General features: G+C 37.5%; 1 long non-coding RNA gene across 1 annotated transcript; it reads right to left on the bottom strand.

Moving 5' to 3' along the window:
- Positions 1-15016: 15016 nt before the first annotated feature.
- On the bottom strand, positions 15017-27040 carry LOC140511004 (uncharacterized). Its single transcript, XR_011969405.1, has 3 exons — positions 26856-27040; positions 19821-19983; positions 15017-16508 (listed from the first exon to the last, which is right to left on the bottom strand). It is a non-coding gene; the product is annotated as an uncharacterized lncRNA (long non-coding RNA).
- Between the last annotated feature and the right edge of the window lie 343 nt (positions 27041-27383).

Here is a 27383-nt window from a genome sequence, read left to right as displayed (position 1 = left end):
TGTCCCATTTCCCCCCACTGATTATCCTTTTCTATCTCTTTCTCTTTCTCCTCTCTTCCTCCTCAGAAGTCTCTTCTGCTTCCCTTCTAAGAGGCCCTCCCTTATTCTCTTTGACCTCTATTTCTTAATCTATGTACCCTTCTAAAAGTCTCCCCCTTATCTTAGCCTCTGGCCCTTTTGTAATTTAGCTTCTGATCCCATCATTTAACTGAAAATAACTATCAAAATCTCTTAATAAATCTGATGGCCTCCTTTTTCCTCATTCAATCTTCTTGAGGCAACTTTTAATACTGTTGACAACCTTCTCTTCTGGGATATTCTCTACTTCCTCATCTCTTGTACAGAGCTCTCTCTTGGTGTTTTTCCGACCTGCCTGACCACTCTTTCTCAGTCTTCTTTGTGGATTACCATCCACATTCAGAGACCTAAGAGTGGTTATATGCAAAGACTCTGTCCTAGGCCCTCTCTCTTTCTCCTTCTCTCTGTCTTTGTCTCTTTCTCTTTCAAATTTCATCATCAGTTATCATTTTACACATGATCTCATCTACATATTGAGGCTTCTCCTGAGTTTCATCTCTGAATCACCAACTTCCAGCATGATATTTCCATATGACTCATAGACAACACATACTCACCATATCCAAAGTGAAATTAATTTTCTTCCTTCCTTAAATATGTTCTTCCTCCAAAATTCTCAAGTTCTATCAAGGACAAAATATTCTTCCATTCACTCACATTTACAACATATGGGTCCTATTCAGTTTTTGACTTTCTGTGATCCCCTATATCTAATCAGTTGTCAAGTTTCATCTAGTCTACCCTAACAATATCTCTCATATTTATTCCCTTCTTTCAATTCATATAGCTGCTACCTTAGTTCTGCCCTCATCATTTCTTTCATTGACTATCACAGTAACTTTCCTATCTCTACCCTTTTTAATTCATCCTCAACAGACACCAAAAAACTTTTTTGCCAAAGTGCAAGTATAATCATGTTACTCCCCTGCTCAAGAATTTTTAAAGTCCTCCCATATCCTCAAGTATGAAATATAAATTCCTTTGTTTGCTATTTAAAGATCTTCAGAATCTGGTTCTAGTCTGCCCATCTATCCTTATTTCACATTACTTTCCTTCCTTCACTCTATATTTCATCCAAAATGAAATATTTGCCTTTATCCATATAGAAACTTCTATCTCCTGACTCCATGATTTACATTTCCTACTGTGGTTCTTAGAATGTCTTGCTTTCTTCAAGCCTCGATCTAGTTCCCCTATCCTACATGAGGCCTTTTCTGGTCCCCTATTTGTTAGTATTCTCTCCCATCCTTCAAATTACTTTGTAATTGCTTTGTGTATAACTCATACTTGCATGTTCTTCTCCCCACTACCAAAGGCAAGATTTGCTGCATTTTTGTTGCATTTTGTTGCAGCAGACATCTAACATACTAAGTACATAATAGTTGCTTCCTAAATTGAATTGAATTCCACTCATTGCTCTTAAATTATTTATCATTCTTCAAAGGTTTTTCTCCCCTGATTCCTTTACATTATCAGATAGGCTTCTCTGATTGGAAGAATTTTGCTAATATTATGACTGCACAAAATTATTTGTGATTTCCTGGAAGTGTACTGTTAGGAACTAGTCGATGAGTAATTTGTGATATGGGGAAACTTCTTAGATCCTTGGATTTTACACTGTGAGGGACATTAGAGATCATTTAGTCCAACTCCTCATTTGACAGATGAGAAAAAAACTAGGATGCAGAAAGATTAAGTGACTTCCCCAAAGTTCAAAGAATAAATGATAGAGCTAGACATGACTTCAGGTCATCCAACTCCAAAGCCAGTACACTTCCTTCCCAACCATGCTACCTCCAGAAGAGATGATGGTCTGAATCATCTGAAAACTCATAAGACATAAGACCCACACAACAATGTCCATCCAATTTAACTCTGCTCCCTCAGGCTCAACAGAAGCTCCTAGGTAGGCACAAATGATGAGTATCAGGGAAATATTACCCAAAGTAAAGTTCAAAGACAAGTCAACTTTAGAGTGAATTCTGTTCTCTAATCAAGTCCTTTAAAAGATCAGGATTGACCATAGGTAAAATGGTAAGGCCATGTAAATTTGACTTTGAGGTTTTCCCAACTCTTATTCTACAAATGATCCTAGGTCTTGGGCAGGAAGATACCTCAAAAGTCAACCCCCTTATTCTATAAAGGAGGAAACTGAGACTCAGAGAGGTTTAATGACGTGCCAAATGTCACACAGATATTCAGCATCAAAGGTATGATTTGAACTCAGGTTCTCTGACTTCAAAATCAATATTTTTTCTCCTGTATCTCCTAGACCCCCTTCATCTCCAGTGTACAATGTATTTATGCCATTCTCTAGCTGTGCCAAGGCCCCAGCTATGCCTTACAACCCAGACTTCCCCACAAATACAATGTTCCATGGTCTAAAATCACCCTTCCTTTTTCACCATCTTTTTCTCTACTTGACATGTAAAACTTCTTTTCCCTTAAAACAGATGATTTCAACTTGTTAAGAACAAAACATCTGATTAAGAAAATTACCTTGAGATGTGAGTGGCTGGTATTAATGTGTTAACTGTAACAGAAGAATTTGCATATTCTTAAAAGCAGCATATTAATTCAAATGGTACAATATCAGTGGAGAGATTTCTGCCCAGGGGTCTTGCCCAGACTTCCTCTAATTACACTTCTCAGTAGACTACAGATGGCTATGTAGGTTGAAGACAAGTTGACTTTTAAGTGCTATATGCTAAATATGCAATTGCTTAAAAATATGCATTGAAAATAATTAAAACTATTAAACCTTAGAGATTAGTTGGTATATAATTACTATAATAAGCATTATTACATAACATAATTGTATTATAATTATATCACATTTATACAGTGATCCACCTGTGCAGGGCTGCATGCTAATCCTTAAAGCTTCATATGGGGTCCTGAAAGCAAGGATGAATGAAATTATCATTATAAATTAGATTAACACTGAGGTCAAGAGTAATGTCACATCTGCTGAAGGATCTAAAACACTGTTGCAAAACAACTAAGTGCTAAGGAAAGAGCATTAGACTTGGAGTCAAAGGAAGTGAGATCAAATCTTGGCTCTACCATTTACTGCCCTTGTAACACTGGGCAAAGCACTTCACCTCTAGGTTTTAGTTTCTCAAAAGTAAAATGAAGAGATTACATAGATTCAATTAGACAAATACATTAAAACCTTCCTTTCACCTTCAAATATCTTGTGAGGCTATAAACATTTGAAGACTGCTAACTAGACATCTATATTTAATATAAGAAATGAATTAAGTGTTAAAATGCAAAAAAATGTGTCACTCTTTGTCTATGACACTGACGAATGCTGACTTCCACCTCAGTTACACTGGCTTCTTTTAATCAGTGGTTTCTAAACTGTACATAAAGCTTCTCCCTCCCATTTTTATCCCAAAAAAATGCCATACTTTTCATTAAAAAATCCATTAGTCATTTCTTTTCTAATCATCTTTATATTTCATTCAATTAAAATTTTAAGCTTATCACAATTTTCATAACATGCAAACAAATCTTAGGTGTATAATAAAATAATATAACAAATGTAGCTATTAGATAAAATCTTTTTGTTTTGGTATTTAAACTAAATATGAAAACTTAATTATTTTTATTTTAGAAATTAATTTATGTTCACATCATTGCTTTTCTATCACCTACATTTCTCTCCTATATATGTATGTATGTATATATGTACACAATTATAAATATCTTTCCTCTCAGAGAGCAAGACTTTGTAAACAAATAACCCACATACTGAAAAGTCTGACATTATACATACCTTCCCACAACCATCATTTCTCACCTCTACAAAGAAGCAGAAGAAGGCACCTTCTCACAACTCTTATTTGAGGTGGACCTTGGTTATTAAAATTTAGTTTCAGTTGTTTGGCCCTTGTTTTTCTTTCCACTTACACCATTGTAAGTCATTGTTACATGTTCTCCTACTTTAACTTATTCATGTTCATATGTATTCTCATGCTTATCTGTATTCATCATTTCTTACTTCTTACTAATATGTCCTTACATTCATAAACTACATCTTGGTCAGCCATTTCCCAATCAAAGGGCATAAGTTTTGTTCCCAATTCTTCACTACTACAAAAAGTATTGTTATAAATATTTTAGTCTATATAGGGGGCTTCCTTTCTATCATTTGATTTTGCTGGGTATATATGCCTAACATCTCTAGGTCAAATGTTATGGATATTTTAGTTACCCTTTTCACATAATTCCAGACTTTTTCCAGCATATTTGTATCAATTCACAGTTCCACATTCAGTGTATTAGTATAGCTGTCTCTCCACAATAGTAATCATAAATAGTGTTTATGTAGCACTTTAAGGTTTGCAAAGCACTTTACAAATGTTATCTCATTTTATCCTTACAACAATCCAGGGAAGTAGGTGCTTTAAAATTATTCCTGTTTTAGAGATAAGGAAATTTAGGCAGAGATTAAGTGATTTACCCAGAGCCACACAACTAGTAAGTGTCTAAGACTGGATTTGAACTCAGGTCTTTCTGACTGCAGGTACAACACTATATCCATTGTGCCTACATCTAGCAGCCTCCAACACTGTCCATCCTTTGTCATTTTTTCCAATTTGATACAAGTGAGATACTAACTGGATTGTTTTGATTTGCATTTTTTATTATTAGTGAATTGGAATAGTCCTTCATATGGTTTTTAACTAGTTTACAATTCCTTTTTTGAAAAATATGCATATCCTTTGAGAACTTATCTATTGGAGAATGGCATTTGGTCTTACATATTTCTATAAGTTGCCTATATTCTTGAATATTAGAACCATATCAAAGATATTAAATACAAAGTCGTTTTTTTTCTTTCCTGGTAACCTCATCCCTTTCTATCCAAAATGCATCAATACTGTTTGTAAAAAAGCTTTTCAATGCAATATAACCAAAATTATCTATCTTATCATTGTAACTGTCATATCCATCTGTTTTTGGTCAAGAATGAATCTTAGCCATAGCTGTGGAAGACGCTTGGTCTGGTTCTCTTCTACTTTCAAATGATAAGATCTATAATAATAATATCCCTTTTCAGTTTATTATGGTGTATGGTGGTTTAAAACTAATTTCTACCATATTATTTTGACTATTTTCCCCAGTAATTTTTATCAAATAGGGATATCAAAATTTAGTAAATCCTTCTAGATAATCTTTGTCTGGGGATTTATTGAACACTGAGTTTTTGAGTTAAACTGTTCTGATTCTTTCTGTCTAGCCTGTTCCATTGATCTAATTTTCTCCTTTTAACAGTGTTGTTCAGTTGTGTTCAACTTTTTGTTACCCCATTTGGCAAATATATTGGAATAGTTTGCCATTTCCTTCTTCAGTTCATTTTACACATAAGGAAATTGAGGCAAACAGAGTTACGTGACTTGCCTAGGATTTTAACATAGCTACTAAATGTTTGGGGCCAGATTTTAACTCAGGAAGATGAGTCTTCCAGAATCCAGCCCAAGCACTTTACAAGTTGCACCACCTAGCTGCTCCATTGTACTTTTGACAGTACAAAATGTTTTTTTTTTTATGATTATTGCTTTACAATGTAATTTGCGGTATGGATAATTCCCTCCATTCATACATTTTTTCATTATTTCCTTTAGATTTTAGATTTTTTTTCTTCTTAAAAAATGTTGTTATTTTGTTTAATTCTTTAAAATATCTACTTGGAAGTCTGATTGGCATGGTGTTGCATGTGTAAATTTATTAATATGGTATTATATATAATACTGTATACAATAGTATTGTATACGATATATGTATAATAAAGCAACATAATATATCATATTACAAACTATAATATATAATATACTAGATGACAATACTATTTGATATCATAGCATATAACAATATATATATATATATTAATAATATATGATAAATATAATATATAATAAAAATATAATAAAACTATTTGACACTGTCCAGTCATGAGCACTGAAATTCTTTTTAGTTATTTAAATTGTTTTATTTAAAAGAACATTTTGTAATTATATCCTTAGCAGTATGGGGTGCGTTTTGCTAGATTGACTTCCATATATTTTTCAGATTTTGTGGTTTATTTTAAATAGAACTTTCCTTTCTATAATTCCTTTCTGGATTTTTTTATTGCTCTACAGAAATGTTAATTTTTGTGGGTTTATTTTGTAAACTTCTGCTTTGCTGAAGCTATATTTCAATTAGTGTGTTTTATTCCTATATTTATTGGGGAAGCTTCAAGCATTTCTTATTTGCATACGAAGCAAAGTTTTTTTCACATCATATTTATCACATTAAAAAGGTCATTTATACCTATACTTTATAACTTTTTTGCATAAGAGCATAGTGTTTTCTCAAAGATTTTCTTTTATTGATATAATTGTGTGGTTTAGGATATCCTCATTTTTAATATGATTAGTTGTGGTAATACTTGATCATAGAAAATAATTTTTTTATAAATCACTATGATTTTTTAGCCAAGATTTTATTTTAAAATGTCAATATTCATTAATGATATTAGTCTATAGTTCTCTTTCTCTGCTTTTCTTCTTTGATTTTCGTATTGGGACTACATTTATCTCCTAAATGAAGTTTGGGAAGTGTTTTCTTTATAAATTTTTGGGATTAACTTGCATATTTTAAGTATTAATAGATAAAAATATTAATAGTCATCTCTTCTGTATCCATTTGTAGCAGTAGAATTTGTTTCCTTTGATAGTTACTTTATATCCAGTTCAATTTTCTTTTTTTTTTTTGTTTGGTATTCTATTTATTTGGATGTTAGACTTTTTAGGTAAACCTCTCCTGAATTCTCAGTTTTGCTGGTACATAATTATGTATAGCAGGGTGTGACAATTTTTTTACTTCTTTGTCATGATTTCACTTTTAATTTGTTCGTTTGATTTTTCCTCTTTGTTTTTAAATCAACTCAGAATTTTCAAATCCTCTTCATAATTTTTCCCTAAAAATTATTTACTTCCTTTTGAATGATTTTCAAGATTTTTTCTTTTTTTGCTTATTTTTGGTCTGATAATTTATTAGTTTTCTAATTTAATTACATAGTTCAACAATCCTCTCTTTTTCTATTTTTCTAATATGTCTTTTTAAGGACATAATATTTCCTCTGTTTGGTGCATTGTCTCATCATTATCGTTATACATCCAATAGTTACTAATTTTTCTATAATTTCTTATTTGATCCACTTTTTGTTCAGAATGTGAAAAGTGAGTGGTGGGCCAGTAGAGTGTCTGGATTAAGAGGTGTATGTGTGGAGTGCCTAATGATGGGCCTCTGGTTCAAGCCCTGAGTCAGTTTATGTTCCTACTAAAGAATCACAGACACTAGGAGGGGAGCTGTACTGAGTGAGGTCTTGTAGGATTTTATTTATTTATTATTTATGATATAAATTTATTTATTAATGCTTTTATGTTAATTCACAAGAATTTTTATCTTGTGTTTCTTTCTCTCTTTTTATTCTCTATTGTTCTCTTTTTTTATTCTCATCTGTGGATTCATTTTCTCTATATCTGAAACACAAATCCCTTTTTTGTAGGCTTAGTGAGTTAAAGAGGTCTGGAGGAAAATGATCACTTGGATATTTTGCTGTTCACATGACTTGGAAAGTCTCATAAATTTTTTCAACCACTAATCAAAATTGATATTTTGTCATCATGTTATTAGGATAATAGGGGGATACACTTCAATGTTAAAATACATTGACAAAAAAATTAGATTGTTCCTCCATTAACTCAAATCATACAGCAGCGGTGTTTAATAGGATTTATTCTGTTTACAACTTTGTGGCATCCCTTCCTCCTTTTAATCACTACGGACAACGTGAAGCAATGATGGAGATGAGTCCAAGGACACCTCATTTCTAATGACTGACTTTCTGGTACCAGGAAGTTTTAGAACAACTCCCTTTAGGTATGTAAGTCATGATTTAATTTGTTGATGTCACCTCACAAGCACAAGGAATAACCCTGCACTACCTGGCTTCTCTGGAGTAGCATTTGGCTACAGTTTCTTAACCATTTCACCAAATGTACCTTGTAACTAATGAACTGGACAATATGATTACAGACAATAAGTTGTTCAACAAGATTTGCCCTCAGATGTGATGATATCTCCACCTATTCAAATGCTACAGATTCTCTAAGGTCCAACTAAAGACCTGCTTCCTTTCTGGAGCCATTCCAGTGACTCCTCTTCCTTCCTTTGAACTATGAACCTTATTGTCTATATTATTTTGTCCTTAGTCACTTGCTGCCTTGAATTGTTAGATAATTTATTGACTTGTCTCCCCAATTATATTGTCAGCTCATTGAGGGCCCATAGTTTATATCTCTTGAGTATCCCTCAGCATGTCTAACATGCTGAATAGATGAATAAATGTTTGAATGAATGTATATACATGATGCTATAATGACCCAAAAGAAAATTTTCCTCCAATTTATTCAAACATTTCAGACAGTATAGACCTCTGAAGAAAGATGACTCCTGATAAGGTGGATTCCCTTACTCTTTGGCTACACCCTGTATTTTCTCCCCTTGCAGAGGGGCCTCAAACAATTAGGTCCTTAAGGAAGGTAGCAACCCACTTGAGAGGGAAAAAAGTTGTTATAACTGTTAATGATCTTGGATGTGAATTTTTGTGTTAAGTAAAATAAAGTCTGTCCAGTTTTCAGAGGAATTAATCAAAACTATAATTAATCATATGAAAAAGTTCTCTAAATCACTAATAATTACAGAAATACAAATGAAAACAACTCTTAGATACCACCTCACACACATAAGATTGGCTAACATGACAGAAAAGGAAAATGACAAATTCTGAACAGGACAAGGACAACTAATACTGTTGGTAGAATTGTAAACTAGTCCAACTATTCTCGAAAGCACTTTGGGACTAAGTGCTTTGGGACTAAAAATCTATGAAAATATGTACCTTTTACCCAGCAATATTACTACTGGGTCTGTATCCCCAAATCAATCAAAGGAAAGGAAAAGGACCTACATGTATAAAAATATTTATAGCAGCTCTTTTTGTGATGGCAAAAAAATTGGAAACAGAGGAAATGTCCCTCAATTGGGGAATGAGTAAACAAATCACGGTATATGATTGTGATGCGATACTACTGTGCTATAAGAAATGATGAAGTGGATGGTTTCAGAAAAATTTGGGAAAAATTGTTCATATAAGTGATGCAAGGTGAAGTGAGGAGAACGTTGTACAATATAAAAACAATGTTGTAGCAACAATCAGCCGTGAAAGACTTCGATACCCGATCAATACAAGGATCTAGGACATTTCCAAAGGATTCTTGATGAAAAAGTCTCTTTCTCCAGAGAGAAGTGAAGGATTCTGAATGCAGATTGCAGCATACTCTTTTTTCTTTTTAAACATAACTAATGCTTAAATTTGTTTTGCATGACTTCATTTTTGTAACAGGTTTTGTATCGCTTGCTTCCTCAGTGGTTGGGTGAGGCATAGAGAATCTGAAGCTTACAATAAAATAAAATAAAATAAAATAAAAAGACCTGTCATATTCAGGGTAGTGTTAATCTGATTGTTCACACCGGAGCTAAGGCTTCTCAACCTTTTCTGTAGAGATCCAGATATGTACAAATTCTGATATTCTAAGGGGAAATCCTGGGTGGGGTGTGAGTCAAAAAGGAGTGATTTGCAGGAATCTGTGGGCTAATATAAATAAAAGACTTTCATTTCTAGGTCATGGATTACACAGAGATAATTATAATACTTAATATTATACAATAAATGCAAGAGAAAATTACAAGACAATATACTTTACAAAGTTAAAGGAAAAAGAATGTTATTAAAGCAGATCACTGATTTGCATTTTTTAATGGGAATTCTTGACTTTAATTCCTTTATCCCAGGTCTATATTGTTTGGCACCCTATACCTCCGTTAAGTACTAATGGCCACCAAAAACATGACTGGAGACAATGATTCTTCATACTCATACTCCCCACCTTTGCCAGAAAACGGATAATTAAAAATACCAAAAAAGGTAAAAACAAGCATCACACAGAGACAATCATCAACCCCACCCTTCTGAGAATAACATTAGCACTCTGAGTTCATGTACAACTGGCCAAGGTATGCTTGACTGGTTACTTCTGGAAGAAATGTCGAACTTTCTTTCCTACATCTATTTCTGCTGAGATCCACTAGATGGCCTTCAATGAATACAGTGACATTCATGGCACCTGTTTGGGAGACAAAACTCATATCTGCTTGCTTGTCTCTTTGCCTAACCCTGCTCTTAACTGTCTCAAACAAGCATCTGTCCCCTTGCCCTTGGGCAAACCACTGAGAGAACATGCCTCCAAGACCCCTGAGAAGCAGTAGTGAATTCAAACCTCCTATACTTTAGTGGGGTACAAAGGCTTGTATCCAAGCCCCAAGAAAAGATTCTTGAAAGGGACTATTGTGTTCATTGTTAACTGTAAAATGAATAGCTCTCCAGCAGAGAATGGCTCCCCTTCTGGTGGGAAGGGGGGTTCATTGTGGTAGTAATAGAACACATGTCTACAGTATCACTCAGTTTACAAGGTACTCTCCTCACAACCTTGCAAGGCGAGTAGTCTAAGTATTATTCAAATATCAGAACCTATCTGTTCCTGTCCATCTGTTAGCACAACACTTGTTGATGTGCAACCATAAACTAACCCACATGGTAGAGGTCTTCCTTATTTTCTCTTGTTATGGGTGACGGAGGAGCCACAGGACTGGGGGGTACTTGGCTTTTCCACTTGTCACCCTTTCCCTTCACCCATGCAGTTTTTAGAGGGAGTATGATTTTTACAAGTATAGGGAGCTCCTGAGCCTCGCCCCTCCCAACTTCCCTCAACTATGTAATTCAGTGTCTACTCTGCAACTTAAAATCTCAGAAAAGAGGTTCTTTAACTGGGCTTTGTGCCCTTGTTTTAAAAATATTTTTTATAACCACATTTCAATAAAATTGGTTTTCTTTTGTCTGATTGGTTTTTCCTTCCGCCCATCTCCATCCTATCAGCTTTCTTTTGTGTGTTGTCTTTACCCATTAGATTGTGAATTCCTTGAGGTCAAGGACTGTCTTTGTCATATTTTTATCCAGTGCCTGGCACACATAGTAGGTGTTTAATAAATGGTTACTGAATACTAACCCTAGGTATTTTATTTTACATACTTAAAGACATTATTCTGAGAAGAGGTCCATAGATTATACCAGACTACCAAAGCAGCTATGGTACACATTAAAGTTAAAAATCCCTGTCTATGAGAGTTGCAGGAGCATTGAGTGGTAAATTGACTTGTCCAGGGTCACGCAATCAGTAAGTGTCACAGATAGGACTCAAACCCAGATCTCCCTTACACCAAGACCAGCTCTTTGTGTACTACAGAATCTTTTATATTATTATCATCCCCATATTAGAAATGAGGAAAGTAGCGCTATGAAGAGTTTACCTAACTTGTTCATGGTCATTCAATTTGTGAATGAGTGGCCCAAGTTTTTTTTTTTTAATTTCCAGTCTTGGGGGTTCCTTGCAGTCCAGCATACACAATGCTCTGCCCTCAGTAATGTGGGTAAGAGGATACTTTATATACTACCCAACCAGAAGCAGGATATTCACTTCCCTCCCACCAAAAAACAATTCTCCCAAAGAATATAACTTTTTTAAGATATTCAACTCTTTCTATTTTAGAGGATTCAAGCAAAAACGTAGGAGTATGCTTAGAGTCATGGGTATATATCCCCTTTCCTCTGTGTAGCATTTTCTCTGGCTGGACCCCAAGCCTGAAATTCTCTCCCTCCTCCAATCCAATTGCTGACCTGCCATCCCCCTCCACCCCACCCCACCCCACCCCCCCATCCCCCCGGCTTCCTCTAAGTCTCAACTAATATCCCACCTTCTCCAAGAAGCCTTCTGCAGTCCCTCTTTATTTCAGTGTTTTCCTTCTTTTAATTATTTCCTGCATACCCTATATTTAGCATGTTTTCTATGTATAGGTTTACTTGTGCTCCCCGCACTAGGTTGTAATCTCCTTGAGGGCAGGGGTGTCTTTCCTCAGTGATTAGCACAATGCCTGGCACATGGTAGACACTTAATAAATGTTTATTGAATCAAATTGTTACATGACTCTTTCTGGACACTTCTGAACACCTGGACTTCTAATGCTGATTTTTTTTCCCCCAATAGCATCATCACTTCTTCCTGTACTTTTATTTTTTTGGAGACAGAGTCTCTACCCTGTCCAGTCTGGTTGTGACCACTCATGGGCTCCTCGAAATGCTGATCAGTTTGGAAGTTTTAACTTGCTCCATTTTTTCTGACCTGGCTAGGTTTTCATCTCTTTAGGCAGCCTGGTGGTGGCCCACTCCATTCATGTGGGGCTCACCATATTGGTACTAGACTTAGTGTGAATACTGCATAGGCTTTAGCCCCACTCTAGCTCAGAATTTCCAAACTGAAATGATTCAGCTGCCCCGAAGGGGCAGGGACTGCAGGCATGCATCACCCTACCTAGCTTTAAGGCATTTTCTAAGAATCACTTCCCTCCATATTTAGCCCTGACTTTCCAAAGACACACTGCCAATTTTATCTGCCTGAAAACTGTTTCTTAAAATTGTGTTAATTTTAGGTAGATGCTTTTAGCTCTTCCCAAAGAAGGCTCTGAATAACTTGTTTCATTCTTTGGCCTTTAAAAGGATGTTGTACATGGATGAATTGAAAAGGACTAAAACAATGAAATAATGACATTACTATGAAAAATCTTGTGAGTGAGGTGGTGACAGAATCACCATCAATTCCCCAAATCCTTTCTATCACTAAATTGAGATTTCCATTTTAGATATGAAGAAAGCAAGGTTCAGAGAAAGAAAAGAACTTGCTGAGGATCATCACACAGTAAATAAATATTAGAGCTAGAAATACGAACCTAGATCTGCTGAATCTTTGGTTTGTTTTTTGAGACAGCTACTTAGATTCTGGATCAATAATCATAATGCCACCTAGTTGCCCCCAGATCTGTTAACTCTTGAAATAATCTTTAGTTTTTTTTCCCCATGATACTAGGGGAATGCCTTGGATTAGAAATAAGATTATGGCCAATCCCATCTAACACTAACAATTCACAGCACACAGGTTTTTATTTGTGAGATGTTGTCACATTTGATATAATAATATCACAAAGCCTAGAAGTGACTACAGCATAAAGGGAGTATAGTTTACCAACCTTGTCCTGTACTTATAAAAGTCATTTCCAAGTTCTGCTTCAGAGATTTTTTTAAAGACAGGATTTTTTTAAAAACAATATTTAACTCCAGTCTCTACCTCTGATGCAAGTGTGAGGCATTGATCTCCATCAATGAGGACAGACATAGAGATGACTTTTGGGACTGGAATTAAAAATATTTTCACTTTTCAGAAATACAACTGTAACAACTCCTCTCTCTCTCTCTCTCTCTCTCTCTCTCTCTCTCTCTCTCTGCCTCTTTTTTCTCCTTCCCTCTCTTTCTCTATTACTCTGTCTCTGTGTGTGTCTCCCTGTCTCTGTCTTCCCCTTCCCTCTCTCCAGTTCTACTTTCCTCTATCTCCCTCTCCCCACAACACACTTTGCAACTTTTCTTCTCCATGTACACTAAAAGTGGGGAGTGGGGTGGGGAAATCCTGGATTTGAGGTATTGTAAGATCCAGCCCCGTTTTTAACTACTATTTATGGAGGCCCTTGGGCCCAAAGCCTTCTCAACAACCAAAAACATAATGAGCCAAAATCCAGAAAAATGACCTGAGCATTTCCAGTATAATTATTGATAAAACGCCCTTTCTGACTCTGGAGAAAGGATTTCTTAGTCATTTCTCAAGCACCTGGAAAAATGTCAACTATTGTTGGTTAACAAAAGTACTATATTCACCCAATTCTCCCATATATCCAAGCCACTCACCAACTGTGAGTTGTCTCTTAAGAAAGCACATTATTTCTAACCAAGAAAGCTCCAGTAAGAGAGAGAAGACAAAAACAAGCATTTAAGTGCCTGCGTGCTGGGTGGTGTACTAAGCATTTTACAAGCCTGAGAGTTAGGTGCTATTATGACTCCCATTTTACAGTTGAGGAAACTGAGGCAAATAGAGATTAAGTAACTTTCCCAGGGTCACATAGCCAGTAAGTATCTAAGGCTGGATTTGAACTCAGGTCTTCCTGACCCCAGATCCAGTGTTCTATCCACAATGTATATCCCCAGTGCATTTGATAAGTACTTACTCTTTCTCGTTCAAAGTCCTTTATAACTTAGCCTCTCCTTCCTTTCCAGTCTTCTTACAGTTTACTACTCTCCACCACACACTCTTCAGTCCAGTGACACTGGCCTCCTGGCTATTCCACCTCTCAGCTCCAGATATTTTCTGTGACTGTCCCCCATGCCTGGAATAGTCTCTCCCTCCTCAACTGCTTAAGTCCCAAATAAAATCTCATCTTTTACAGGAAGCCTTTCTCATCCACTGATAATTCTATTAATTATTTCCTATTTTTCCTGTATATAGCTTGCCTTTGTATTTCCTATTTATCTTGTATGTAGCTTGCTTTGTACATATTTGTTTGCATGTTGCCTTCCCCGTTCCATCGTTTGTAGGCAAGACTCTCTTTTGCCTCTTTTTTATATCCAAAGCTCTTAATGCTTTGCCTGACATATAGTAGGTGCTCAATAAATGTTTTTTGGTTGATTGATAGATGAAAGGCCAGGAAGAGCTGTTCCAAAATGCCCATTTCTTGCTCCCCTTGCACTTTTGGCATCAGTTTTAATAACAAATTGAGTTCACTCTCAAAAAGAAAGATACATTCCCTCTTCTCAAGTTGTTTACAATCTAGTTGAGATGATAGTTGAGATGCATAAAAATCATAACAAAGCCTTACAAATAAATAGATGAAACATATTTATTAAGATTTACTATTGCCAAGCATAGTACTAATTACTAGAGATACAAATAGAGAAAATGAGGCAGTCTTTGTTCTCAAGGAGCTCACATTCTAATTGAAGAAGTTAGTAGATGTAGAATTCATATCAGCATTTTCTATACTATTTCACAGAACACAACAAGAGGGTTACATGAGAAAATGCAAATTCTAGTATTATTTTTCCTCTACACATTAAATATGAAATATTTATTTTTTCTGGCAATTGTTTGCTATTAAAAGAGGCTTAACACAAGAACTTCTGAAAAAAAAAAAAAAATCCCAATGGTGGACCTCAAGGCAAAATGCCTTCCACACTCAGAGAGAGAAATATGGAAGTCACTCACATAATGTAGCAGATCATGTTTGTGTATGTGTATCTGTTTGTGTATCATGTTCTGATTTGTTATACGGATTCTTTCATTTATCTTAGTCTGACTACATAGCATGACTATAGTGAAAATATACTCAATAGGAAAGTATATGTAGAATCTATACAGAATTGTATGCAGTCGTGGGGAGGGAGGGAGGTAGTGGGGGGTGGGTGGGGAGGGATAAAATCACAATTGTATGGCAGTGATTGTTAAACATTAAAAAAATAAAAAAAATTAATAAAAAAAAAATAAAAAAATAAAAAAAAAAAATTCTATTTTGCTCCCAAATTTCCCTCACTCTAATTAATCCCTGGAATATAGAATGGCTGTGGTGCTACCAGACCAATTCTTATGGATTTTGCCAAAATATTTCAAGCCCCAAAACAATCTGTAATATCATGCCTTGGGAAATGCTCCATTGTACAAATGTAAGGTGTAAGCTGCCGTCTTAAAATGTAAACTATAACTTCCCTCTCCTCAGATATCTCAAACTCCCCCAGCTTCATTTCCTATCTATAAAGGCATTAACATTCATGCTCTAATCAGCATTTCCAAAATGAAACTATATTGCATTCCTGTAAAATGTAAAAATTCTCTATTCCTTCCTCTATACCCTTAGGCTCATTGCCCTATTTTATTAGTAGAAACATAATTTCAGGTGAATGGGGACTTCAGAACTGACTGAGAAAAGCTGGCAAGTGTGTTTGGAGGGCCAAAGAAGACAGCGGAGATATAGTGGAGTATAGCAAATACAGTGATGGATTTAGAATCAAAGGAATTAGGTTGACATCCCAGTTCTGTCCAGGCAATGAGCCTGGTGGGCATCTTCCATGTGTGTCAGCACAAGGCAGCACCCTCCTGCTGCAATCCTAATCACCCAACCAACATGTGGAGAACCTCCAATTCAAAGAGGATTAATCTTCTCTTGCCCTTAGGACTTCAATTTCCTGTTGTGTCTGTCTCTTGAAGAAAAAGGAAGAGGAAGAGGAAAGTAAGTGGGAAGTGGGACTTCCTTCTGCTGTGAAGATTTGACTTCCATTTCATGCTGCTCCCATTTCAGGCTGCTCCATGTTGCATCTAATCTCCAACCTTTGGTAGGAAGAGAAGTGGTGAAACAGGGCCTTCCATCTCACCATTCAACCCTATGTCTTCCATTTCAAGCTGTTCCTGTCTCTAGCCCAATCTACAGCCTCTCTTGAGAAGAGAACCACCTTTCACTCAGTGATGAACATTCTCACACCCAGCCATACCCTACACATCCCAGTGATTCTGAACCCGTGTGGGTCATCATTCAAACCCCATTCACCATCCCTCACCACATGATGAATTATTCGCATCCCCATCAACCCTCCTACCCCAAAGTTCCAACCAAAAACCACCTTCTACTTCCCTTGTGTCCTCTGGAATGCCTATTTCATAGGCAACAAACTTCCTTTCATCCGAAATCTTTTCCTTTCTCCCCAAATCTTTTCCTTTCTCATTCCTGCCATCTTCTAGTTATCATGGAACCCTGACTTCCCCCTGATGACACAGCCTCCCTGACCACTCTTTTCAGTATTGGCTATACCATCACTCATTCCTTCAGCTCACTGGTTGAGACAGGGGAGTTGGAATGCTATTTGCTCCACATTGTCATTTCCTGCTTCTCTCCCTACCTCTGTCACTCAGTAACCTCTTCTTAGAGGTTCATGCTATTCATCTCTACCATCCAATCAAAATCTTGGTACCTCTTGTCTACAGACCTCCAAGATACTCCTCTTTTTTCCTAAAAGAGTTAGGTACTTGGCTCAAAATTTTTATCTCCTCCTTAACTCCTGTTCTCATAAGCTACTTCAACACATATATTGATTCTTCCTCAAATATTCTAAATACTCAGATCCTCAACCTACTCCACATGACCTATACCCTGACCCCACCTTAACCACACACAAAAGATGATCATATCCTTGATCTCGCCATCATCCACAAATGTACTACCTCTATGTTCAAGAATTCTAAAATCTCCTTATCCAACCATAATCTATTAATTTTCCACCTCTCCCTTTGTGTTGCTTTACCAAACCCTATTCTTCCACACTGTGACCTCTAAACCTTCAACTCCTCAATTTGCTCCCAAACCATCTCCTCTGCACTAGGCATTCTCTCCTCTTTTCCTCATTTTGACTCCTTGGTGAACCAATTTAACTCTACACTGTCTTTCTGAGTCCCTAACCCTTTCATAATGCCACCAATTGCACCCTGCCAACCCTCAGCCTTGCATCGTTTCCATCATTTGAAGCCTTTGATGCTGAACAAAGGAGAAAATCATGTTATTGTTCTGACTGGGTCCATTACAAACATGTTGTACAACCCCATTGAACCCTCACTGCTGCTAGGCAATCCTACTATAATTCCCTCTTCAATTCACTATCCCACCAGACATCCTTCTCAAACCTCCCATGGCTTCCCTTCCTCCCGTTCTCTCAGCTAAGAACCTAGTCTCATATTTTACAGAAAAAAAATGAAACCATTCACCATGAACTCCCTCTTCTCTCTTCTTCCTCATCTCATATTACTCATATATCTTCTACCACAATCTCCTCCTCGACTCCTCTTATGATGAAGTGGCCTTACTTCTCACCAAGGCTAACCCCTCTACTTGTTGAAATAATCCATTCCATGTCATCTCCTCTGACAGATTTCCCCCTCTGTCATCCCCATTCTACTACTTTTTTCATTCATTCTCTCCCTACCTACTAGCTCCTTTTCTGTTGCCTAACAAACATGCCCATGACTCTTCCAATGTCAAAAAAAAATTCTCAATGCTTCCATTCCCACTAATTATTATCCCCTGTATCTCTTCTGCTCTTTGTGGCTGTAATAGGTTGTGTATAATAGGTGCTTCCACTTTCTCTCCTCACACTTCTTTTTTTTTATTTTTTAATTGTATTTTATGTTTCTCAATTACATACATAGATATTTTTCAACATTTATTTTTATAAGCTTTTGAGTTCCGAATTTTCTTTCCATCCCATACCCCTGCCAAGACAGTAAGCAATCTGCCATAGACTCTCACACTCTTTTCTTAACCCCTCCCCACAATCCAGCTGCCCCCCTCATCAATCTACCAAACCTGGTTTCTCAAGGTGCCAGTGATCTCTTAATTGCAAAATCCAGTGGCTTTTTCTCAATCCTCATTCTCTTTGACCTCTAAGCAGTGTTTGGCAGCACTGATCATCCTCAATCACCTCCTTCTCTCTAGCCTTCTGGGAGACCACTATCTCCTGGCTCTCCTCCCAATTATCTGACTGCTCCTGCTCAGTCTCTCTGTCTGGATCTTCATGTAGATTGCACCCTCTAACTATAGGAGTCCCACAAAGTTCTGTCCCTCTATACTACTTCATTTGGTGATCTCCTCAGCTCCCATAGATTTAGTTACCACCTCTATGGTGATTATTCTCAATGTATGTATCCTGCCCTGACCTCTCTGCTGATCTCCAGTCTCACATTTCCAGCTACCTTTTATACATCTTGAACTGAATGTCCAATAGACATCTTAAACTCAATATATCCCAAACCAACATATCCCAATATATATCCCAAACCAAACTCCTTATCTTTCCTCTTGCCTTGGCCCAACCACACACATACTTCCTACCTTCTCTGTCATTGTAGAGGACTATGCCATCCTCCCAGTTCTTCAGGCTTGCAACAAAGTTGTCATCCTCAACTCCTAGCTATCACTCACTTTCCCATATCCATTCTGTTGCAAATCCCTATTGATTTTTACCTTTGCAATATATGCCCTTCTCTCCCTTGACATTGTCACCACTCTGGTGCAGGCCTCATCACTTTTTGCCTGAACTATTTCAGTAGCCTGCTAGTGGGTCTACCTGCCTTCCTCAAGTCCTTTATTCAGTCACCAAAGTGATTTTTCTAAAGCACATGTCTAGCTATATTGCACACACATACATGCACACACACACACACACACACACACACACACACACACACACACACACACACATACACATACACCCTCAATAAAGTCAGTGGCTCCTTATCACCTCCAGGATCATATACACAATGTTATGCGTCATTCAAAGCCCTTCATAACTTATCCTCCTCTTTACCTTTCCAGTATTCTTGTTTTATTCCCTACCACATCTTTGATCCCATGAGAGTGGTCTCCTTGTTGTTCCTTGAACAAGGCAATTTCTTGGTTCTAGGTATTTTCTCTGGCTATTTTCCATGCCTGGAATGTTCTCCCTCCTCGTCTCTACCTACTGGCTTCCCTGACTTCCTTTAAGTTCCAACTAAAATCCCACATTCTTCAGGAAGTCTTTCCCAACTACTCTGAATTCTAGCACCTTCCCTCTGTTAATTATTTCCTATTTATTTATTTAGCTTGTTTATACTTACATGTTTGGGGTAGCTAGGATGCACAGTGGATAGAGTGCTGGGTCTGGAGTCAAGAAGACTCATCTTCCTGAGTTCAAATACAACCTCAGGTACTTGCTAGTTGTGTGACCCTGGGCAAATCATTTAACCATGTTTGCCTCAATCTCTTCATCTGTAAGGTCAGCTGGAGAAGGAAATAGCAAAACGCTCCAATATCTTTGCCAAGAAAATCCCAAACAAGGTCACAAAGAATCAGACATGACACAAATAATTGAACAACCAACAAAAACTTATCTTCATTTGCTTATTTTCTCCCCATTAGACTGTCTATCTTTTTGTCTCTTTTTGTAGTGTTTAGCACAGTCCATGGTGCATAGTAGGGGCTTAACAAATGTTTACTGAATATTATCTGTGTGACCTTGGGAAACCAATAAGCCTTTCTGAGCTCCTCAACTCTAAAATGAGAGAGTTCAATGAGATTGCAGAGAAGGTGAAAGCTGGATGTGGAAAGAGAATTCCATGGAGAAGGAGTCAGATTTTATTTTGGCTTTGTTTGAAGTAAGATTTGAAGAAGTAATGACAAGTTTCTAGTGGGTGGTCCTAACTCATGGGTTGGTGGATGAGAATTCCTCTACTCCATTCATCTGAATGTGCTACACTCATGTCTAAATCATGGATTAGAATGAGAGGGAAACTTGCTGTTTTTAATTATTCAGTCATGTCTGACTCTTCACAATCACATAGGACTTGTCCATGAGGTTTTCTTGGAAAAGACACTGGAGTCATCTGCCATTTCCTTCTCCAGTGTGTCCCCATTTTACAAATGAGAAACTGAGTCAATTAGGGTTTAAGTGACTTGCCCAAGGTCACATAGCTAGTAAGTTTCCGAGGTCTGATTTTGACTCAAATCTTCCTGACTCAAGGCCCAGTACTCCATCCAGTATACCACCTAGCTTCCCAGAGGCCATCTATTCCAACACTGTCATTTTGTGGATAAGGAACTAAGGCCTAAAGAAATAAAGTGGCAAGGCCGCATGAGTACTGGGTAGCACAGGCAAAAATCAAACCCAGTTCTTCTGAGTCCCAATCAAGTGCTCTCTCTCCACTGTACCACACTGCCTCCCCATTGCCTTCTTTAACCTTCTAAATACACTTGTCAGTTCCTTACATCTGGCTGGCTCTGAAGTCTCCATAGAGACACTAATAACACAGAATTAAATCTGTTATCTAGATACCTTCATCTTTTCAGATTCCATCCATTCTGAGCCTCTTCACCTTCTGGGACATAAATGTAAATTTATGTTGAGCACCTAGAGAAGGAGAAGCACCTGAGTGAAGTCTAAACCACTCTCCCAGGTTAGTTAACTTCTACCCCTCCTGAACAAAGAGATAGAACTAGAGTTCCTCAAACTTCTGGCATTCAGATACGTGAGGCCTTATGTTTTCGACAGACTCCCTCAAAAAAAATGCAGGTGAGATTGTGTGTTCATTGTTTTTCTTTGTTTCCGGTTCCTGGGATAGCTGTTTGCTCTCCCACGGTTAGTGTGTCAGCATTTCCATTCAAGACCGTGTCCTCAGGGTTTTATTTGTAAGTCAGCCATAAAAATGTGCTTTGAGCTGAAACTTGGAAAGCTGAGTAATTACCATATTTGAAAGTAAGCCAACTTGTCCTTTGTTAAATTGCTGAGAAGAAGAAAAAAATGGCAACGGATTCTTTTATGCTCTGTCCATGACAGAAAGGGTCTGTGTTATGGGGTGTTCTTTAAGTAATAAGCAGCAGGCGTGGTCTTTAGTTGTTTACACACACTAACTCTTAAAAACTGTATCCCCAGGAGTCCCAAGTGGCTTCTGCATGTGGGTGGCAACTAGACTCAAAGAACAAACAATGCTAAGCTGGAGAAATCTTTTTTTTTTTTTTTTAGAAGTGCAGCAATATACCAAGGACTTTGTCACTAAGGCCTGAAATTAGAAGCAGCAGAGTTCCTCATGTTCATTCTTCAGTCTGTTTTCTACTGTCTTTCAGTTTTTCTTTCAAAAAAGTTCTGATCAATCAAGTACAAAGTATTTACTGAATACCTACTATGCGTCAATGCACAGGGGAATTCTAAAAAGGATAAGGTATACTCCCTCTTCTCAAGTTTCGTCCTATCTAGTTGAGATGATAGAACATATAATGATAAAAAAAATCACAATAGGGCCCTGTGAATGATTGAATGGAACCCACTTATTAAGGCTTACTATGTGTCAAGTGTAATATTCAATGTTAGGAATACAGAGAGGAAAAATGAGACAGACAGTCCTTGCTCTGGAGCAGCTCACACTCTAACTGAGGAAGATTGTACATGTTAGGAGTTCAGCTGTAGGGCAGATGAAAAGGCCTGGAAAATAAGTGGGCATCTACAGGGCAGCGGGAAAAATCTGGGATTCCCTAAAATGTATCTGGGTATCTGCCCAGCAGGAGCAGCCTACCATCCCTGGGAAAGGGGGAGAGGATCTATACAGGTCAGAGTTCAAAGGCAATTCTGGGTTCTCCCTCGCAAAAGCAGAATGGAGAGCCAGTGTTAGACCAGGAAAGGATAGGAGGTGGAAGGCATTGGCAGGAATGTTGAGGGTGGGATGTGGAGTAGGAGGAGAGAGAAGTTAGGGTCCTACTTAGATACCAGTTCTGGTTGGGAGCTGTATTGCCAAGGCAAGATTCACAGCACCAGTGGTGACTATGGCTATGTTAGGTAGTTCTGAATCACAAAGTGTAACAGATTTTCCATATAGAAGGCAGAAGAAAGATATTGATTCAGACACCAGAAAGCCAAATCCCAATACCAGAAAGCCAAATCTATCATAGTAACAAAGAACCATCATAGTAACCAAGAAGTCTATACACATTATCAGGCCTTCCCACAAACAGGCTCCCCTACACAAAATGCCCTTTTCTCACCCACAGCCAGCTGCCTGCTTTCTTTCCCAGATCTGACTATTCTGACCTACTTCCAGCTCTACCCCTTCTTGCAGCATCTGTTCAGTAGACTCCTCCCACCACAGGCTCCATTTGACTTAAACTTCCATTTGGACCAGGCAAGTCAAATGAGCCCATTAATGGATGGGAAAGATCTTCCCATTTAAATTACCATTATAGGATCCTCCAGATGGAGTACATTTTAGATGCTAAATATTTATTAAATGAACAAATAGTGGTTATCCTAGAGAAGATTTAGGGAAGACATAATCACTACTTTAAGTATTTGGAGATGTTACCATATGAATTAGATTCATTTCTTATGCATTTATTAAGTGTCCACTATGTGCTAAATTCTGAGGGAGATACAAAATTTAGTTAAGATACAATCCCTCTTCTTATAGGGTTTATCATCTGGATTGCTTGGCCCACAAAGAGAGAATTAGGATCAATAGGTAAAAATTATGAAATAGTTTTCATATCACATGAAGGATAATGGTTTTGATTTTTCTGAGAGGCAATCAAGGTTAAATAACTTTTAGAGGATCACATAGCTAGTAAGTGTAAGAGTCAGGATTTCAACTCAGGTCTTCCCATATCTAAGGCCAGTGCTTTATCTACTATACCACCAAGCTGCCCCTTTGTAGCTACCTGCTATGTGCTATATACTACAGATACAGAGAAAGGCAAAAAACATTTCCTGCTCCTAGAGAATTCATAGTCTACTAGAGAGTCAACATGAAAATAACTGTGTACAGATATATACAGGATAGACTGTAGATAATCTCGGTGGACTAAAATTAGGGAAGACTGGGAAAGGCCAGAAGGGAAGATGAGGAGGAAGGAAATTTCAAGCATTGCTTGTCTGGATTCAGGAGATGAAGTATCAGATATGGAGAATAGCAAGAAGGTCAGTATCACTGTATCAGAATACAGCAGTTTACATAGAGGACAATAAGGTATAAGAAAACTGAAAAATTATGTTATATAATATTCATCTTAAGGTATGATCTTGCTAGCAAGGGCTTTAAAAGTTAGAAGACACTGCATTTGATTGAAGCAGAAAGATAGCACAATTCTGGGCCTAGAGTCAAAGAAACTCATCTTCCTGAGTTCACATCTGGCCTCAGATGCTTGTTAGCTGTGTAACCCTGGGCAAGTCACCTAACCCTGTTTGCCTTAGTTTCCTCATCTGTAAAATGAGCTAGAGAAGGAAATGGCAAACCACTCCAGTATCTTTGCCAAGAAAATCCCAAATGGGGTGAACAAACCAAGCAAGTTCAAATCTGGCCTTAGGTACTTAATACCTGCGTGACTCTCAGCAAATCACTTAACCTCTGTATGCCTCAATTTCCTCAACTATATATAAAATACGGATAATAATAACACTTACCTCCAAGGGTTGTTATTAAGATAATTTGTAAAGCACTTAGCACAATGCCTGGCACATAGTAGGTGCTTAATAAATATTTATTTCTTTTGAGCCTAGAGGTGACAGGATGGTGCCACGCAAGATATCAATGAAACTAATTTTAAAAAAATAAAAAAAGCTCATTGCATCAGGACAGAGATTCACAAAAGATTAAAAATGGAAGATACTGCAGAGAATATCTGTTCTAGCCCCCTTATCTACATAAGGATACTTTGTCCAAATGAAAAGAAGGAAATAGAAAAAACAGTCATTTTCTTTTAGGTTTTAGATTGATTCTTAGAAATCTGTTGTCCAGCTGCTGTCATTTATTTGTTTCTGTTTGTTTGTTTATGCATTTACATATTTATTTGTCCATTCATTCATTCATCTGGTTTTTGATCCCAAAGGTCCTGATCTGAAGCATTCCTGTAATTCAATGATCATTTGGGCCATGGTGTTAACCATTTGGAGGTTAGAAGGAAATGGTGTCAATTAGAAAGAGGGAGAGAAAAAAGTAGCCCAGTGATATGCAGAACTCCCAAGGTGTATTAGAAGAAAACCTCGACCAATTTCAAAGTACCAAAGGGATGTAATAAATTGTTGTCTGTGAATCATCGCTGCCTCCAGGTTTGGGGGAGGTGGGTAGGGAAAGAGGCTGTGGGGGATGGACAAAGAAGCCAGAGAACCAGGGAGCAATAAGGACAAACAGGTGTTGCTGGAGGGTGAGATCAATTAAATACTTCACAGTGGATTGTTATGCTAGTAAAAGGAAGAAACAACTGAAAAGAAAAGTGAGTGGGGTTTGGGAGTAGAAGGACGGAGGAGGAAAGGGCTAATATTTTATAAAATAAAGTGGCAGATACTGTAATTTCTCATGACGTTGCTTATGTTTACCTATATATTTCAATCTTGACATTGCATCAAATGTGGATCTGCCCTGACCTTATTTTCAAAACCTCTTTATGAAATGAAAGCAAATATTTCCTGTCCCACTGTACTCTCCTCGTGTGCTTCTGATAATTGAGATACTTGCTTAAAGAACCAGGCTCATTTTGGAGACATCTGTTTCTCTCCCTCTGCCCTTCTGCCTGCTTCCAGTGAGACCAAGCAGGAGCTTTCCTCTTAATTAATTACTGTTTACATTGCATCTGAGGTTCTAGGAAGTGAAGCAACCTGTGCTGGCCGAGGCCTGGGTATTAATAAGTACCAATGAACAGACACAAAATCTACCAAACATTTATGTTTCATATATCAAGAGACCTATCATAGAATCATGGGATTTCAGAGTTGGATGGAAGTCAGAGGTCATCTATTCTAAATATGCCTGGAAAAGAATCTCTTCCATAAAATAACTGGAAAGTGGTCATACAGTCTTTCCCTCCTCATGAGAAGGAAAAGGGATTCTATCGCTATCCAAATTCTAATTTAATCCAGAGTAAATATCTAAAACAAGGCCAAAGCCAAAGAGTTCAGGCTGGAAGGAATTTTAGAGGTGTTCTGGTCAAACAATTCTGGAGCTAGAATTGGCACGATCTTCAGAAGTCCTCTATTCTCATCCTTTCATCTTATATATCAGTAAACTGAAGTGAAGGAAACTAGATGATTTACCCACGGTCACCCAGGGAACAAGTGTTAGAGGTGGGATCCAAACCAAGATCCACTGAGTCCAAATCCAATAAGCTTTCCACTGCACTATGATATGTGGATACCAGCTGCAGTGGGGGAGGAGGTTCGTCACAACTCTATCTACCCACATTTGGGGGCCTTAAAGGAATTTTTAAAAATCTGTTCCACAAACTCTTCTTCAGTTTAAAAACCTTGTCTGTTTTACAAGAACCAGTTAGTTCATATTTGAATATGTTTAGGTAAGAGCTATTTTAGATACATAAAGCAACTTTAGTTTTTCCCCTCCTAAAGGAAATTTGGTGGTTGGCTAAACTAAGTCAAGTTGTAGGCCTCTGAAACTGGAGAAAACTCAAATCCTCACTGAAGTCATTCCCTTGTGCCCGAGAAACAAAGCCTAAGGCAGGGAACGAACACACTTCCCTTTGGGGCAACTAGAAGTATCTCTGAGGGGTGTCTGAATTCATCACAAGATTTTCTTTCTCTCCTGGGCCTATTACTCTGAGACATCACCTAGCCTGGGGAGGAGTCTAATGGATACTACCATGGTTACTGAGGTACCAGAGGCAGCTAACACTATTTGTTACACAGAGAAAAAAATTTTGTCTAGTGTTGATTCACTAGGGAATTAAGTTAGTGAAATACTGGAAGAACCTCACTATGAAGCAGCACTTCTTAAGCTAAATTGACCAAAGTATACTTATGGATTTGAACATATATATACATATATACACACACATACACACACACATATACATATACATATATATGTATGTATGTATGTACGTATTTGAAGAAATGGTGCCCAGGGCACCAAGGAATATGAAATACTCTCAAGGCACTGAAATAGAAGCATTAGGGAAATTTTCTACAAAATTAAGGAAATTAGACCTATTTTTATACTTTAAAAAGGGGCACATTTAAAAAGCATGTTTTGATTAATACATATTTTCACATGTAATATTTTCAAGTAGGAAATATTGTGAGAGTCAAAACAGTCTCACAGAACCCTTTTTCATAGCCTGTGAAACCTAATTTGGGAGGCCCTGGGGCTAAAGGATTTTCTTACCTATAAGGCAGTTTAAAGACAGGGACTCCAAGCACAGACAGTGTTCTCTATGAGTTCCATGAAGTTAGAGCTGTTCTGAATAGGAGTATTCTTCTGGGGGTACTCAAAACACTCTCCAGACATTCCTTCAAACTTCAGAATATCCCCAGGAGACAAGGAGGTGGTAAGAACTCTCACTGCTACCTTAAAACTGGAGCAAGGGAGGTTCAGAAAGGCTGTTAGCTGCATGCCTGAACTTTGAACCAGGTGTTAGCAGAGACCAATATTTGTAAATGTTACAGCAAGGACAGCATTAGAGACAGTGCAGTATAATATAGGAGTTCTTAACCAGGGGTCCACAGATGTCAGGAGATAGGAGTCTGTAGACTTGGACAGGGAAAATAATTGACATCTTTTGTAATTAATATCCTTTGTAAGTCTATATATTTTTTATTTTATGCATTATTCTGTTAGGGGATAATAGGCTTTTACTGACTGCCAAAGAGGTCCATGACACAAAATAAAGTTAAGAACCCCTGACATAAGGTC

This window comes from Notamacropus eugenii, chromosome 6 (genome assembly GCF_028372415.1).
Source record: "Notamacropus eugenii isolate mMacEug1 chromosome 6, mMacEug1.pri_v2, whole genome shotgun sequence".
Lineage (NCBI taxonomy): Eukaryota > Metazoa > Chordata > Mammalia > Diprotodontia > Macropodidae > Notamacropus > Notamacropus eugenii.
The sequence above is the reverse complement of the archived record's forward strand: the minus strand, read 5'-3'. Positions and strand labels throughout refer to the sequence as shown.